Source organism: Peromyscus maniculatus, chromosome 2, assembly GCF_049852395.1.
Source record: "Peromyscus maniculatus bairdii isolate BWxNUB_F1_BW_parent chromosome 2, HU_Pman_BW_mat_3.1, whole genome shotgun sequence".
NCBI lineage: Eukaryota > Metazoa > Chordata > Mammalia > Rodentia > Cricetidae > Peromyscus > Peromyscus maniculatus.
The window spans coordinates 72602621-72615196 of record NC_134853.1 but is presented as its reverse complement, the minus strand read 5'-3'; the positions used below and the strand labels follow the sequence as shown (position 1 = coordinate 72615196).

At 38.8% G+C, this 12576-nt stretch overlaps 1 protein-coding gene across 2 annotated transcripts in view; it reads left to right on the top strand.

Annotated features, from left to right (window-relative positions):
* Positions 1-12576, top strand: part of Erp44 (endoplasmic reticulum protein 44) — an 85898-nt gene that overhangs the window by 37198 nt on the left and 36124 nt on the right. The window lies entirely within an intron of this gene.

Here is a 12576-nt window from a genome sequence, read left to right as displayed (position 1 = left end):
CAACTGAGCTAGCAGCTAGTGCTTTCTCCCAGGTGCCCTGCTTACTGTATTCCCGCTTCCCTTCTGGGAGCACCCAGAGAGTTGAACTTATAGGTCTTGTGTTGAGGTCTTCGCTGTTTCATCAGCTGCACTGGGAGTTCTTCAAGTCAGCATTTTCCTGTTTTCTTTTTCTTGATACTCCCAGTTGTAGAGATTTAACAACTTACTAATCTCTATATGTCATGCATTTGACAATTTCTAGAAGACAACTCATGAAAAGCTTGTTTGCATTGAGTTCTTGGTAAGTTACTGTATACAAAGTAATCTCCTACTCTACAAATTTCCTGTCCTTTGATCTACAGATTGCAGTTCTTCTGCTCCTGAGCACCTGTTCTTTCTGTGTGTACCTCTTTGTCTCTCTCTCTCTCTCCTCCTTCTTTCCCTATTTCCCTCCCTCCCTCCCTCTCTTCCTCTCTCTCTCCCTTTTTCTCTATTTTTCTGTCTCTCTCCATTTTTCCAGGTAAAGAAACAGAAATTAAGTGGCTTAGCCAATGTTACACAGCTTAGTGTACATTAAGCTGCAATTAGAAAACTGTTCTGACCAATGGCCACAGACAGCAGTTTTGTTCTTTCCTGTTTCATTCAGGGAGCATTTTGAGGATTTGCTAGCACTGCTCAATGCCGGGTAGAAAAGCATTTTCTAACAGCGTATCATTTCAAACTATTATAAGCCATACCCCATATTTCTCTTTGTTAGGACTCACAGCTGGATTGAATAAAGAGGGCAATAAAAAATTGTAGGTATAAGCATACATGATGTCTGCATACTGCTTTCTGGAGTACTTGCCTCTTGCCCTTTCACTGATAGAGAGCTTGGCATGCTTGGTGTGGCCTTAGTGTTCAGATCTTTCTATTCTTTTTGTATTTAATTAGATGTTACAATGCAAATATGAGTTCCTGAGTCCCTGCTGGCACTAAATTTGAACCACTGTGCTTTCACGCTTGCAGTCATGGGGGGGAGAGATGGTTACTTCTATTGTTGAACCACCTATGTGCATCATTTGCAGTATCTTTTAAACAGATGAATTCATACAATAAATAAATCTCATTATTATGAGTTCCTTTTTCTTTTTTATTTAAATTATAAAATTATTTCTTTTTTTACTAAGAAATTTTTTCATTCATTTTACACACCAATCAAAGATCCCCCTCTTCCCTCCTCCTGCCCTCCCAGTCTCCCTCCCCTGACAACCCACCCCTCACTTTCCCTCACAAGAAGGCAAGGACTCCCATGGGGAGGCACATCAGTAGAGGCAGTGCAAGCCCTTCCTCGTGCATCAAGGCTGCACGAGGTGTCCCATCACAGGTAGTGGGCTCCAAAAAGCCTGCTCCTGTACCAGAGATGGATTCTGATTCTACTGCCAGGGGCCCACCAAGCAGATCAGGCTACACAGTTGTCTCACCATGCAGAGGCCCTAGTCCAGTCCCATGCAGGCTCTACAGCCATTGATCTAACTTTCATGAGTTCCCACTAGTTTGGTTTGGTCATCTCTGAAGGTTTCCCCATCATGACCCTGATGTACTTGATTGTAGAATCCCTCCTCTTTCTCTCTCCTACTGGACTCCTGGAGCTCTGCCTGGTGTTTGGCTGTGGATCTCTGCATCTGCCTCCATCAGTCACTGGAGAAAAGTTCTGTGATGACAGTTATGGTATCCACTGATCTGTTCACTGGGGCAAGCCAGTCCAGTTCAGGCACCCTCTCCACTCTTTCTAGTAGTCCAAGCTGGGGTCATCCTTGGGGATTCCTGGCAACTTCCCTAGCACCGAGTTTCTCTCTATCCCCATGATATCTCCCTCCATCATGGTATCTCTCTCATTGCTTTCCCACTTCATCCCTGTTCCAGCTCAACCATCCCATTCCCTTATATTCTCATCCCCTATCCCCTACCCTCCATTGTCCACCCCTGACCCAGAGTTCACACATGGAGATCTCATCTATTTCCCCTTCCCAGGGTGATCCATGTGTCTCTCTTTGGGTCTTCCTTGTTAGCTAGCTTCTCTGGAGTTGTGGGTTGTTGTCTGGTTATCCTTTGCTTTACTTCTAGTATCCACTTATGAGTGGGTACATACCATGTTTGTCCTTCCTTAGTCTGGGTTACCTCACTCAGGATGATATTTTCTAGTTCCATCCATTTGCCTGCAAATTTCATGATGTCATTGTTTTTCTCTGCTGAGTAGTACTCCATTGTGTATATATACCATATTTTCTTAATCCATTTCTCAGTTAAGGGGCATCTAGGTTGTTTCTAGGTTCTGGCTATTAAAAATAATGCTGATATGAACATAGTTGAGCATGTGTCTCTGTGGTATGATTGAGCATTCCTTGGGGATATGCCCAAGAGATTGATTCCGAATTTTCTGAGAAACCACCATACTGATTTCCAAAGTGGCTGTACAAGTTTGCAGTCCCACCAACAATAGAGGAGTGTTTCCCTTGTTCCACATCCTCTCCAACATAAGCTGTCTGCAGTGTTTTTGATCTTAGCCACTCTGACAGATATAAGATGGTATCTCAGAGTTGTTTTGATTTGCATCTCCCTGATGACTAAGGATGTTGAGCAATTCCTTAAATGTCTTCCGGCCATGTGAGATTCTTCCTTTGAGAATTATCTGTTTAGCTCTATAGCCCATTTTTTTTTTATTGAATTGTTCATTATTTTGATGTCTAGTTTCTTAAGTTTTTTAGATATTTTGGAGATCCAGCCCTCTGTCAGATGTGGGGGTTGGTGAAAATCTTTTCCTATTCTGTAGGCTGTCATTTTGTCTTATTGACTGTGTCCTTTGCCTTACAGAAGCTTCTCAGTTTCAGGAGTTCCCATTTATTAGTTCTTGCTCTCAGTGTCTGTGCTACTAGTGTTATATTTAGGAAGTGGTTTCCTGTGCTAATGCATTTAAGACTACTTCCTACTTTCTCTTCTATCAGGTTCAGTGTAACTAGTTTTATATTGAGGTCTTTGATCCACTTGGACTTGTGTTTTGTGTATGATGATAGATATGGATCTATTTGCAATCGTCTACATGTTGACGTCCAGTGATGCCAGCACCATTTGTTGATTTCTTTTTTCCATTGTACAATTTTGGCTTTTTTGTCAAAAATTAGGTGTTCATAGGTGTGTGAGTTAATGTCAGGGTCTTCAATTCAATTCCATTGGTCTACATGTCAGTTTTTATGTCAATACCAAGCTGTTTTTATTACTATAGCTCTATAGTAGAGCTTGATATCAGGGATGGTGATGCCTCCAGAGGTGGCTTTCTTGTACAGGATTCTTTTTTTTTTTTTTTTTTTTTTTTGGTTTTTCGAGACAGGGTTTCTCTGTGTAGCTTTGCGCCTTTCCTGGGACTCACTTGGTAGCCCAGGCTGGCCTCGAACTCACAGAGATCCGCCTGCCTCTGCCTCCCGAGTGCTGGGATTAAAGGCGTGCGCCACCACCGCCCGGCACAGGATTCTTTTAGCTATCCTGGGTTTTCTGTTTTTCCAAATGAAGTTGAGTATTGTTCTTTCCAGGTCTGTGAAGAATTGTGTTGGGATTTTGATGGGGATTGCATTGAATCTGCCGATTGCTTTCGGTTAACATTGCCACTTTTACTATGTTAATCCTACGTATCCAAGAGCATGGGAGATCTTTCCATTTTCTGACATCTTCAATTTCTTTTTTTCAGGGACTTAAAGTTCTTGTCATACAGGTCCTTCACTTGCTTAGTTAGAGTTACCCCAAGGTGTTTTATATTATTTGTGGCTATTGTAAAGGGTGATGTTTCTCTGATTTCTTTCTCAGCCCGTTTATCATTGTATTTAGGAGGGCTACTGATTTTTTTGAGTTAATCTGGTATCCTGCCACATTACTGAAGGTATTTATCAGCTGTAGGAGTTCCCTGGTAGTATTTTTGGGGTCACTTATGTATACTATCATATCATCTGAAAATAGTGAAAATTTGATTTCTTCCTTTCTAATTTGTATCCCCTTGATCTCCTTTTGTTGTCTTATTGCTCTAGCTAGAACTTTAAGTACTATCTTGAATAAATATGGGGAGAACGGACAGCCTTGTCTTGTTCCTGCTTTCAGTGGAATCACTTTGAGTTTCTCTCCATTTAATTTGATGTTGGCTGTTGGCTTGCTTAAAATTGCCTTTATTATGTTTAGGTATGTTCCTTATATTCCTGATCTCTCCAAGAGCTTTATCATGAAGGGATGTTGGATTTTGTCATCTTTTCATCATCTAATGAAATGATCATGTGTTTTGTTTTGTTTTTTTTTCTTTCAGTTTGTTTATATGGTGTATTATGTTGACAGACTTTTGTATGTAGAACCATCCTTGCATCTCTGGGATGAAGCCTACTTGATCATGGTAGATAATTTTTTTGATGTCTTCTTGGAGTCGGTTTGCTAATATTTTATTGAGTATTTTTGCATCAGTGTTCATGAGGAAGATTGGTCTGTAATTCTCTTTGTTGTGTCTTTGTGTGGCTTGGGAATCAGAGTAACTATAGCCTCATAAAAGGAGTTTGGTAATGTTCTTCTCTTTCTATTGTGTTTATTATATGTATATAACATACATATATACATATATATATAAACAATAAAAGTTACATGAATCTAGTTTTACAAAATATCTTATTGTACTAAAACTTAAAGGAAATTCTTTTTGTTGGCTTATTCGAATTGCTAGAATCACTGCTTAGCATGTAATCATTATTAACGAAAAAGGACTTGAACATAAGAAGTATGATACTAGGGGGCTGGAGAGATAGCTCAGAGGTTAAGAGCACTGACTGCTCTTCTAGAAGTCCTGAGTTCAATTCCCAGCAACCACATGGTGGCTCACAACCATCTGTAATGAGATCTGGTGCCCTCTTCTGGCCTGCAGTCATACATGCTGTATATATAATAAATAAATCTTAAAAAAAGAAAAAGAAGTATGATACTATAATTGATCTGATAGCCAAGATAACTGCTGAGAGAACAATGGCCAGGCAATGTATGCATTGTAGATATGCTGGCTAAAGGGAGACCTAGTGCACCAGCAGGAGGAAGTAAGACACGAGATTCCATCATGCCACTCTGAACGGTGTTCAGTTTAATAGTTCAGTTTATTTCTGGAATTTTTTATATAGTATTTTTGCTGCAGTTGACTATGAATGTGAAACAATTAAATATCCCATTTTTTTTAATCCATCATTTAGTAGTGCATAAGTGTTTCAGTTTCTCGTTATCCTTGCTAACGGTATACATTATGTGCCAAGTTTTATGTGTACTAAATTTTTGAAAATACCAATCATCTCATGGGTTTGAGGTGATATGGTTGGTTTGCATTCCCTAAAGTTTAGTGATGTTGAGTGTCTTTAAATATGCCCGTTAGTTATTGGGGAAACTTTCTTTTTTAAAATCAGTTTTTGTCTTCTTTCTGTTACTGAATGGTTAGAGCTCTTTATATATTCTAAATATTAGTCCTTTATCACACATAGGACTTTCAAATATTTCTCTCATCTTGCAGGTTGTCTTTTTACTTTGTTGTGTTTTAATGCATAATTTTTTTTCAATCTCGTAGTACAATTTATCTGTTTTTACATTTGTTGCCCATGTTTTAGGTGTCATAGCTAAGAAATCGTAGTGAATCCAATGTCAGTAAGTTCTCCTATATTTTAATAGCTTTCCAGTCTTAGGGCTTACATGGTCTTTGGTACTTTTTGACTTAGTTTTTATATATGGAGTAAGGTAGGAGTTTAACTTTATTTTTGTGCATATAAGATATCCAGGCTGTTTGGAACCATTTGTTGAAGAGACTGTCCCCCCAATTAGATGGTTGTGGCATCCTTATAAAACAACAGGGGATGGTGTATGTGATCATTTATTTCCAAATTCTCTATTCTGTACCATGATCTCTGTCAGACAGTTTTATGTTAGCCCTGTGATAACTTTTGAAATATGGAAATGGGAGACTTCAGTTTTGTTCAGGATTGGCTTTGCTGCTCTTTTCAGTTTTGTATTGCACTTACTCATTTGTTGTTGTTGTTAGTGAACATGCCTCTGCATGCATGTGGAGGTCAGAAGACAACTTGGGGCAGTCACTTCTCTCCTTCTGCTGTGTGGGACCTGGGGATCAAGCTCAAGTTGTCAGCTTGGTTACAATCACCTTTATCTTGCTGCACCCCACCCCCCACCCTACCCCCACCCCCGCACACATTTTTAAAGGTAAAATATAATTACTTCAGTTCCCCCTTCCCTCTCCACCCTCTAGTCCCTCTCATGCGCCACCACTCCTTCTTCATGGCCTTTTCTTTAATCATATATATATATATATATATATATATATATATATATATATATATATATATATACACACACACACACACACACACACAACCTGCTGTTTAGTGTTCCTTGTATGTATATGATTTCAGGGTTGATTATTTGGTGTTGGATAACCAATTAGACTAGTTATCCCTGAGGAAGACTAATTTTCCTTCTCTCAATTGTCATTAATTGCCTGTAGTTCTTTGTCTAAGGGGGTAGGATCCTGTGAGCATTCCCCTTTCCATGTAGCATGTCTTTGGTGTTGCCATTGTTTAGGTCTTGTTTAGGCAGCCATAGTGCTGAAATATCGAATGTGGCTTCCTTGTTGTTTCTAAGAGACATACTCTCACAGCAGACTTCCTGGTCCTTTGGCTCTTACCATCTTTCTGCCCCCTCTTCCACAATGTCCCCTGAGCTATGGGTGCAACAGTTGTGTTGTAGTTGTATTCATTGCCTTTTGGTTTTTTGTTTTGCATTTGTTTGTTTGCTTGCTTGCTTGCTTGTTTGAGTGAGGGTCTCACTACGTATCCCATACTACTGTGAGGCTTAATATGTAGCTGAGGCTAACCTGGAACTTGTAATCATCCTACTTAAGTCTCCAGAGTGCTGGCATTGTAGAACTGTGGCACCACACCTAACTTAAATGTCTTGAATACCTTTTTTAGATTCATTTTATTTTATGTGTATGAATGTTTATATGTATGTATGTATTCACAGCATGTATGTGCATAAGTCCTTGCAGAGTTCAGAAGAGGGAGTTAGATCTCCTGTAATTAGGGTTGTCTGTAGGGAACTGAACTCAGGTCTTCTGCAAGAGGAATAAGTACTCTTAACCACTGAGCCAGCCTTCTGGTCCTATGTTCTTAATTTTGATGAAGTCCTACTTACTGATTTTTAATGGATCATACTTTGGATTTTGTATCTAAGAAGTCTATTCTTTTCCAGATATTACAAAATTTTCCTGCCTTGTTTTCTTCAATAAACATAGTATGAAGGTTTCCATTTATGCACATTGTTCATTTAGAGTTAGTTTTTACATGTGGAACAATACATGAGTTAAAGTAGGTGGGTGGTTTGTTTTATTTAGTTGTCAAACAGATCTATCATTACTTGTTGGTGAAAAATCTGTTTTTTTCCCCCACTAACTGCCTTCACATCTTTGTTGAAATGAACTGGCCCTGTGCTTATGGCTCTATTTCTGCTCTTTTTTGTATTGTTGATCTAGTGTCTGTTCATTGCATATTTTGTGGAATTTGTAACTTATAGAAGATCTACTTTTTTTTCAGAGTGGCTTTGACTGTTTTAGTGGTACTATATTTCCATATGACTACTAGCCTCCTAGACGGAATTCTAATTAAAGTTAATTTCATTGGGACCAGTTTGGGGAGAATTATTATTTTAGTAATCTTAAGTCTTTTGATCCATAAACATTCTTAATCTTGTATTTAGATATTTCCAATTTTAGCAGTGTTTTCTTATTTTCAGTGTACAAATATTATTCCTCTGATACTCTTATAAACTATATTAATATATTTTATTTTAGATTGCTTACGTGTGTGTGTGTGTGTGTGTGTGTGTTGTGTGTGTTCCTTTACTCATTTTGCTCTGCCATCAATATCTTATATTACTATATTGTCAGAACTGGAAAACAATCCTGGAACTCCCCTCGTGCACTCTGATCATATCTGACCAGTTCTTCCACTGATGTCTTTTTTTCTCATCCAGGCTATTACATTTACTTGTCAGCGCTTGTTTTTTTCTGACTTTTTTAATCTTTATTTTTCAGAACCTAGGCAATTCTAAGGAATATTGGTTACATAATTTGTAGAATATTTTTCAATTTGGGTTTGTCTAGGTTTCACCAACCCCCAGGCTTTGTATTCTTAACTATATCTTACTTTTTAAAACTGTTATAAATGGCTTTTGCTTTTAATTTTAAATTTTAATTTGTGTTTATTGTTGTAATATGTAGAAATTGAAATTAACGTTTGTGTATTGCTCTGTGTGTTGGATTTAATTCCAGCAGTTTTATATAGAGTCTATATGGCTTTCTAGTGAAAATGATTGTGCTCTGTACAAATAAAGTCAGTTTTCCTTCCTGTGGTCAGTATTTCTTTTCCATGTTCTGTCCAGAATACTTGTTGCTTTGGGATTAATTTTGTTGGGGTCAAAGGATTCATTTCCTATCAAGGATACAAGGTGGCTTAAGAATCAACATATCATCCTGACTCTGCCACCTTGTACCCTTGATAGGACAACAATTTGGCGTGCCAACTTGGGGCTCGAATACCCAGCTAGAGCCTGAGAGAAAGCTGAACAACAACAACCAAAAAAAAAAAAATTGGATAGGGCTCCTTTAAGAGTTTTGGCTGTACAGTTTCTGCGGGTCACAGAGCCCTTGAGCAGCTAGTACGTTAAATAGAAACAAAAACTAAGTAAAAACGTCTGCCACAGTGCAAGCATTGGCACTCTAGAGCTATAGGAAGGCTGAATGCAGTTCCTGGTCAGACAAACCTCTGACCGGCCTCAAGTTTCACGCTTGGCCTTCATGACCGAGAAGTGGACAGAGCCAGCTGAGAGCTGCAAGCAGAGAATCCAGGTGTACCTAAGCAGGCTAAAGTTTGCTCCTGTGGTCAGAAAAGACTAGAGATACACAGTAAAAGAGATCCAGATAGAAAGACCTCTAACCAGGTTATAGTGTGTTTAACAATGTATGTAGACTTAAGAAAAAAGGTATAGTCACAGAAATAATTGAATGCTTTAAAAATAATGTCTTTAAAGAGAGAGTAAAAGTAATATAAAAGAAAAAAGCCATGTAAGATGAGAAATACACAGATCCTGTATGTTGTTTTGGCTTTGAATTTTTTGATTGTTGAAAACCAAAGGACAGCTGCAAAGAGACCTGGAATTGAAAGAGGGACTCTTGAAATAAATCAGCCTATATACTTTAGGAATGCCTTAACTTAAAAAGTAAAAAAATATATTTGTCAAATGGAAATCAAAAATACTTTGGAGTTTTGTTCCCACAGGAGATGAGAGGCTGTGGATTCCTTCAGGGTTAATATGGATCAGATTTGATCAGGCAAGACCTCTTGAAACTTGACAGGTGATATCTATCAGCAAAGGTTATGGCTGGACTTGGTCATTAATCTCAAAATTTTCTCTCTGGGACCCTAAAGATACTTCATCTGCAGACAGCATGAAGAAGGATGGAGAACACTACATCCGCATTCCCAAGAGTTGGCGGGGGGTGGGGGAGGGTGAGGGGGTGGCTTTTGGTTATTTGGTGAGTTATGGATATTTGTTATTATTTAGGGGAATACAGAATATGATACAAATTTAAAGTTATTTTTGTTACACTTTAATCCCAGCACTCAGGAGGCAGAGACAGGTGGATCTCTGTGAGTTCGAGGCCAGCCTGGGCTACCAAGTGAGTCCCAGGAAAGGTGCAAAGCTACACAGAGAAACACTGTCTCAACCCTGCCCCCCCCCCAAAAAAAAAAAAAAAACCAGAAATAAGAGAACAGGAAAAGCTGAGAGGCAAAAAGTAGACAGGATAAGTTACTTTAAGGAAAGCTGGTAAGAAACTAAGCCAAGCTAAGGCCAGGGATTCATAAGTAAGAATAAGCCTCTGTGTATGAATTACTTGGGAATTAGGTGGCATGCCCCTCCCCCCCAAAAAAAGAGTAAACCAACAACAACACACATGTCTGCTAAAAAAGAGACAGAAATTGTGCTTAGTCCCAGCTGTTTCTTTTCCAGAGCTGACAGAAGAACAGGTATCCTTACTAGTCCTGCCTAAGAGCAGGATGTCAGGTCACTTTTTTGGCATCATTCTGACAGTTACCCTCTTCCTTCTCAGTCTGGAAGACTTGATCTGGATATGTGCTATTGTTTATCCCTTAGACAGGGTGGCAGGAGTCTTAGCTTCTTATATTGCACTTAGGGGCAAACTGCAACATGTTTCTGGTGTGGATGTTATATGTTAGGGATGTTAAGGCTCTTCTAAGAGTTTGGCCCATGGAAACAGAAGTTGTAATGGAAGTAGTTACATCAGTAATGGTGATAGCAATGACAGTAATAAAATACAAGACTGGGTGTGTGGTGTTTACATTGAATCTCAGCATTTGGGAGGCGAAGGCCGGTGAATCTCTGGTTTAAGGCCAGTTTGGTCTGGATCAGAAATTCCGGGCCAGCCTAGGAAACAGCAAGGCATTGTCTCAATCAAATAAATGAAATAAAATGAGAGTCCTGTGAGAATATAGACCTTATCTCTGTAGTGGTCTTTCCCAGCACTGAAACCTAGCAGGTATAGTTGTTCACTTGTAGTTACGGAATAGATGAGAAAAATGATTGAATGCCTACCAGTAGCCGGCATCTAACAGAACACTGTTTAGTCCTTTAAATAGATTATTTCAGTTCTCCCAATAGTACATGGAAGTATTTTCTTCTGTATTTCTCCAAATCCAGTTCATCGTTGATTATAAGGAACAATTTTATCTTCACATGCAGAAATTAGTGTGTGTCTTACAGGAAGGAAAATTCATTCACAATCTCTTGTGCCTCATTTGTCAACTGATTGGGCTTTTACATGTTTCCATGCAGTGACTGACTCCACACATTGAGAGTATTACCAATATTAAGGAAGTTTTACTCAGCCCTTTATCCTGCAAGGTGCTCAAATCCAACGGACGGACATAAGTTTTATGTCAACACTTTCCTGTTTGACCAACCTGAGAATTCACTTTGTTCTCAATTGAAATATGTCACTGCTAGTTAAATGGGTTTTATTCAGAGTCAGCAAGATAGAATCTAAAATATCAATAGTGGTTTTTCTATAGAGGCTAGAAATGGTTAAGAGTCGAGGCTGGATTGCAAGGGATTCTCTTTTCTTTAGTTTATTTTCCAAAAGTTTTTGTCATTCACGCACACTTTATACATGCATGTGTGTACATGTATGTACATGTCAAACATACCCTTGCCTCCACTGTGGAATATGATCACATGTCACCTACAGTCTCCTCATTTGAGAGAGTGGGAATAGAATTCATCCTTCTGGTGTAAATGCTGCCTTGAATCTGGAAGGTTCAGTCTGCCCCTGGTGGGACAAGGTTCTCTGCTGACCTCCAGTGGCTAGAGTCTGTATGGCATTAAGAATGGCCGCTCATGTTTGTTGGTCAGTACAGAACCATCCAACCTCCCATTAGCATTTCTTGGAAAGTTCTTTGTCCTTGAATTAGACAGTAGGCTACCATATGACTGAGTTACTCGTATCTGTCTTCCAATGCTACTTGAATCTTGCTTACTTGAAATTAAGAAGCTTTTATTAGAGCTGTACATAAATCTTGCATAAAGAATGCAAAACCATAAGTGGCTCATGTGAATAGGGCAGAATTTTGGTGGTCAGGGTAAAAATAGTTGGAAAATAACCAACTATAAAGAAAACAGTCACATGCATTCACCCGCCGCTGTTATTGGTTCTTAGCACTATAGAGGAGTGACTAGCTGTAGTTTGAATTTTGCTGGCTTTCTGCATTACCTGGGGAGCCCAAGTTCTAGGTAAGCTGCAAGATTCAAGGTCATTTTGAATTTTTCTGTTTAGGGTTTTATTTTGATGGTGTGTCTTGGGGGAGAATGTTTGTTTTAGGAACCATGGTTTAAGAAGAGGAAGAGGTATGGAAACAGCAGTAGTCCTTCTCCTAGATTTTGAACAGTGATAATTTCCTGTTGAAACCATCTACCTCCTTGGACTGACTCTGTGGATAATAATAGTGGGCCATAGATAAGGCAAGGGCATGACACAGTTTCCCCGTTTGGAACCCTATTGGGTGTTTGTGAGGGAGGGAGGAAGAGTCCATCAAGAAAAGTTAGTGACCACTGAAGCAAAGTACATGCTAATTTTCCAATCAGGAAGTTGTTAACCTCTTGAAATTTCTAATTCCTCTGACATCCATTTTAACATTTGATCTATCCAGTTAATTTTTAAAAACCATTTATTATACCCCTTAAGTCATTCTTTGTTACATTGTCAAAATGTCATGCTGTAATTATCTTAAAGTCACTTTTGGCCAAAGCATATAAAAAGTCACCTTTATGCTTGAAATTACTGATCAATGTAATTTTAAAGGTTTTGCTTCTTAATAATTAAAAGTTACCTCATTGTGCAGCATACCTGCTGGCATGTTGTTCAAGAATGAATTCATTGACCAGTCTCCTGATAGTCTCCAGAGATTAGTTTTTCTC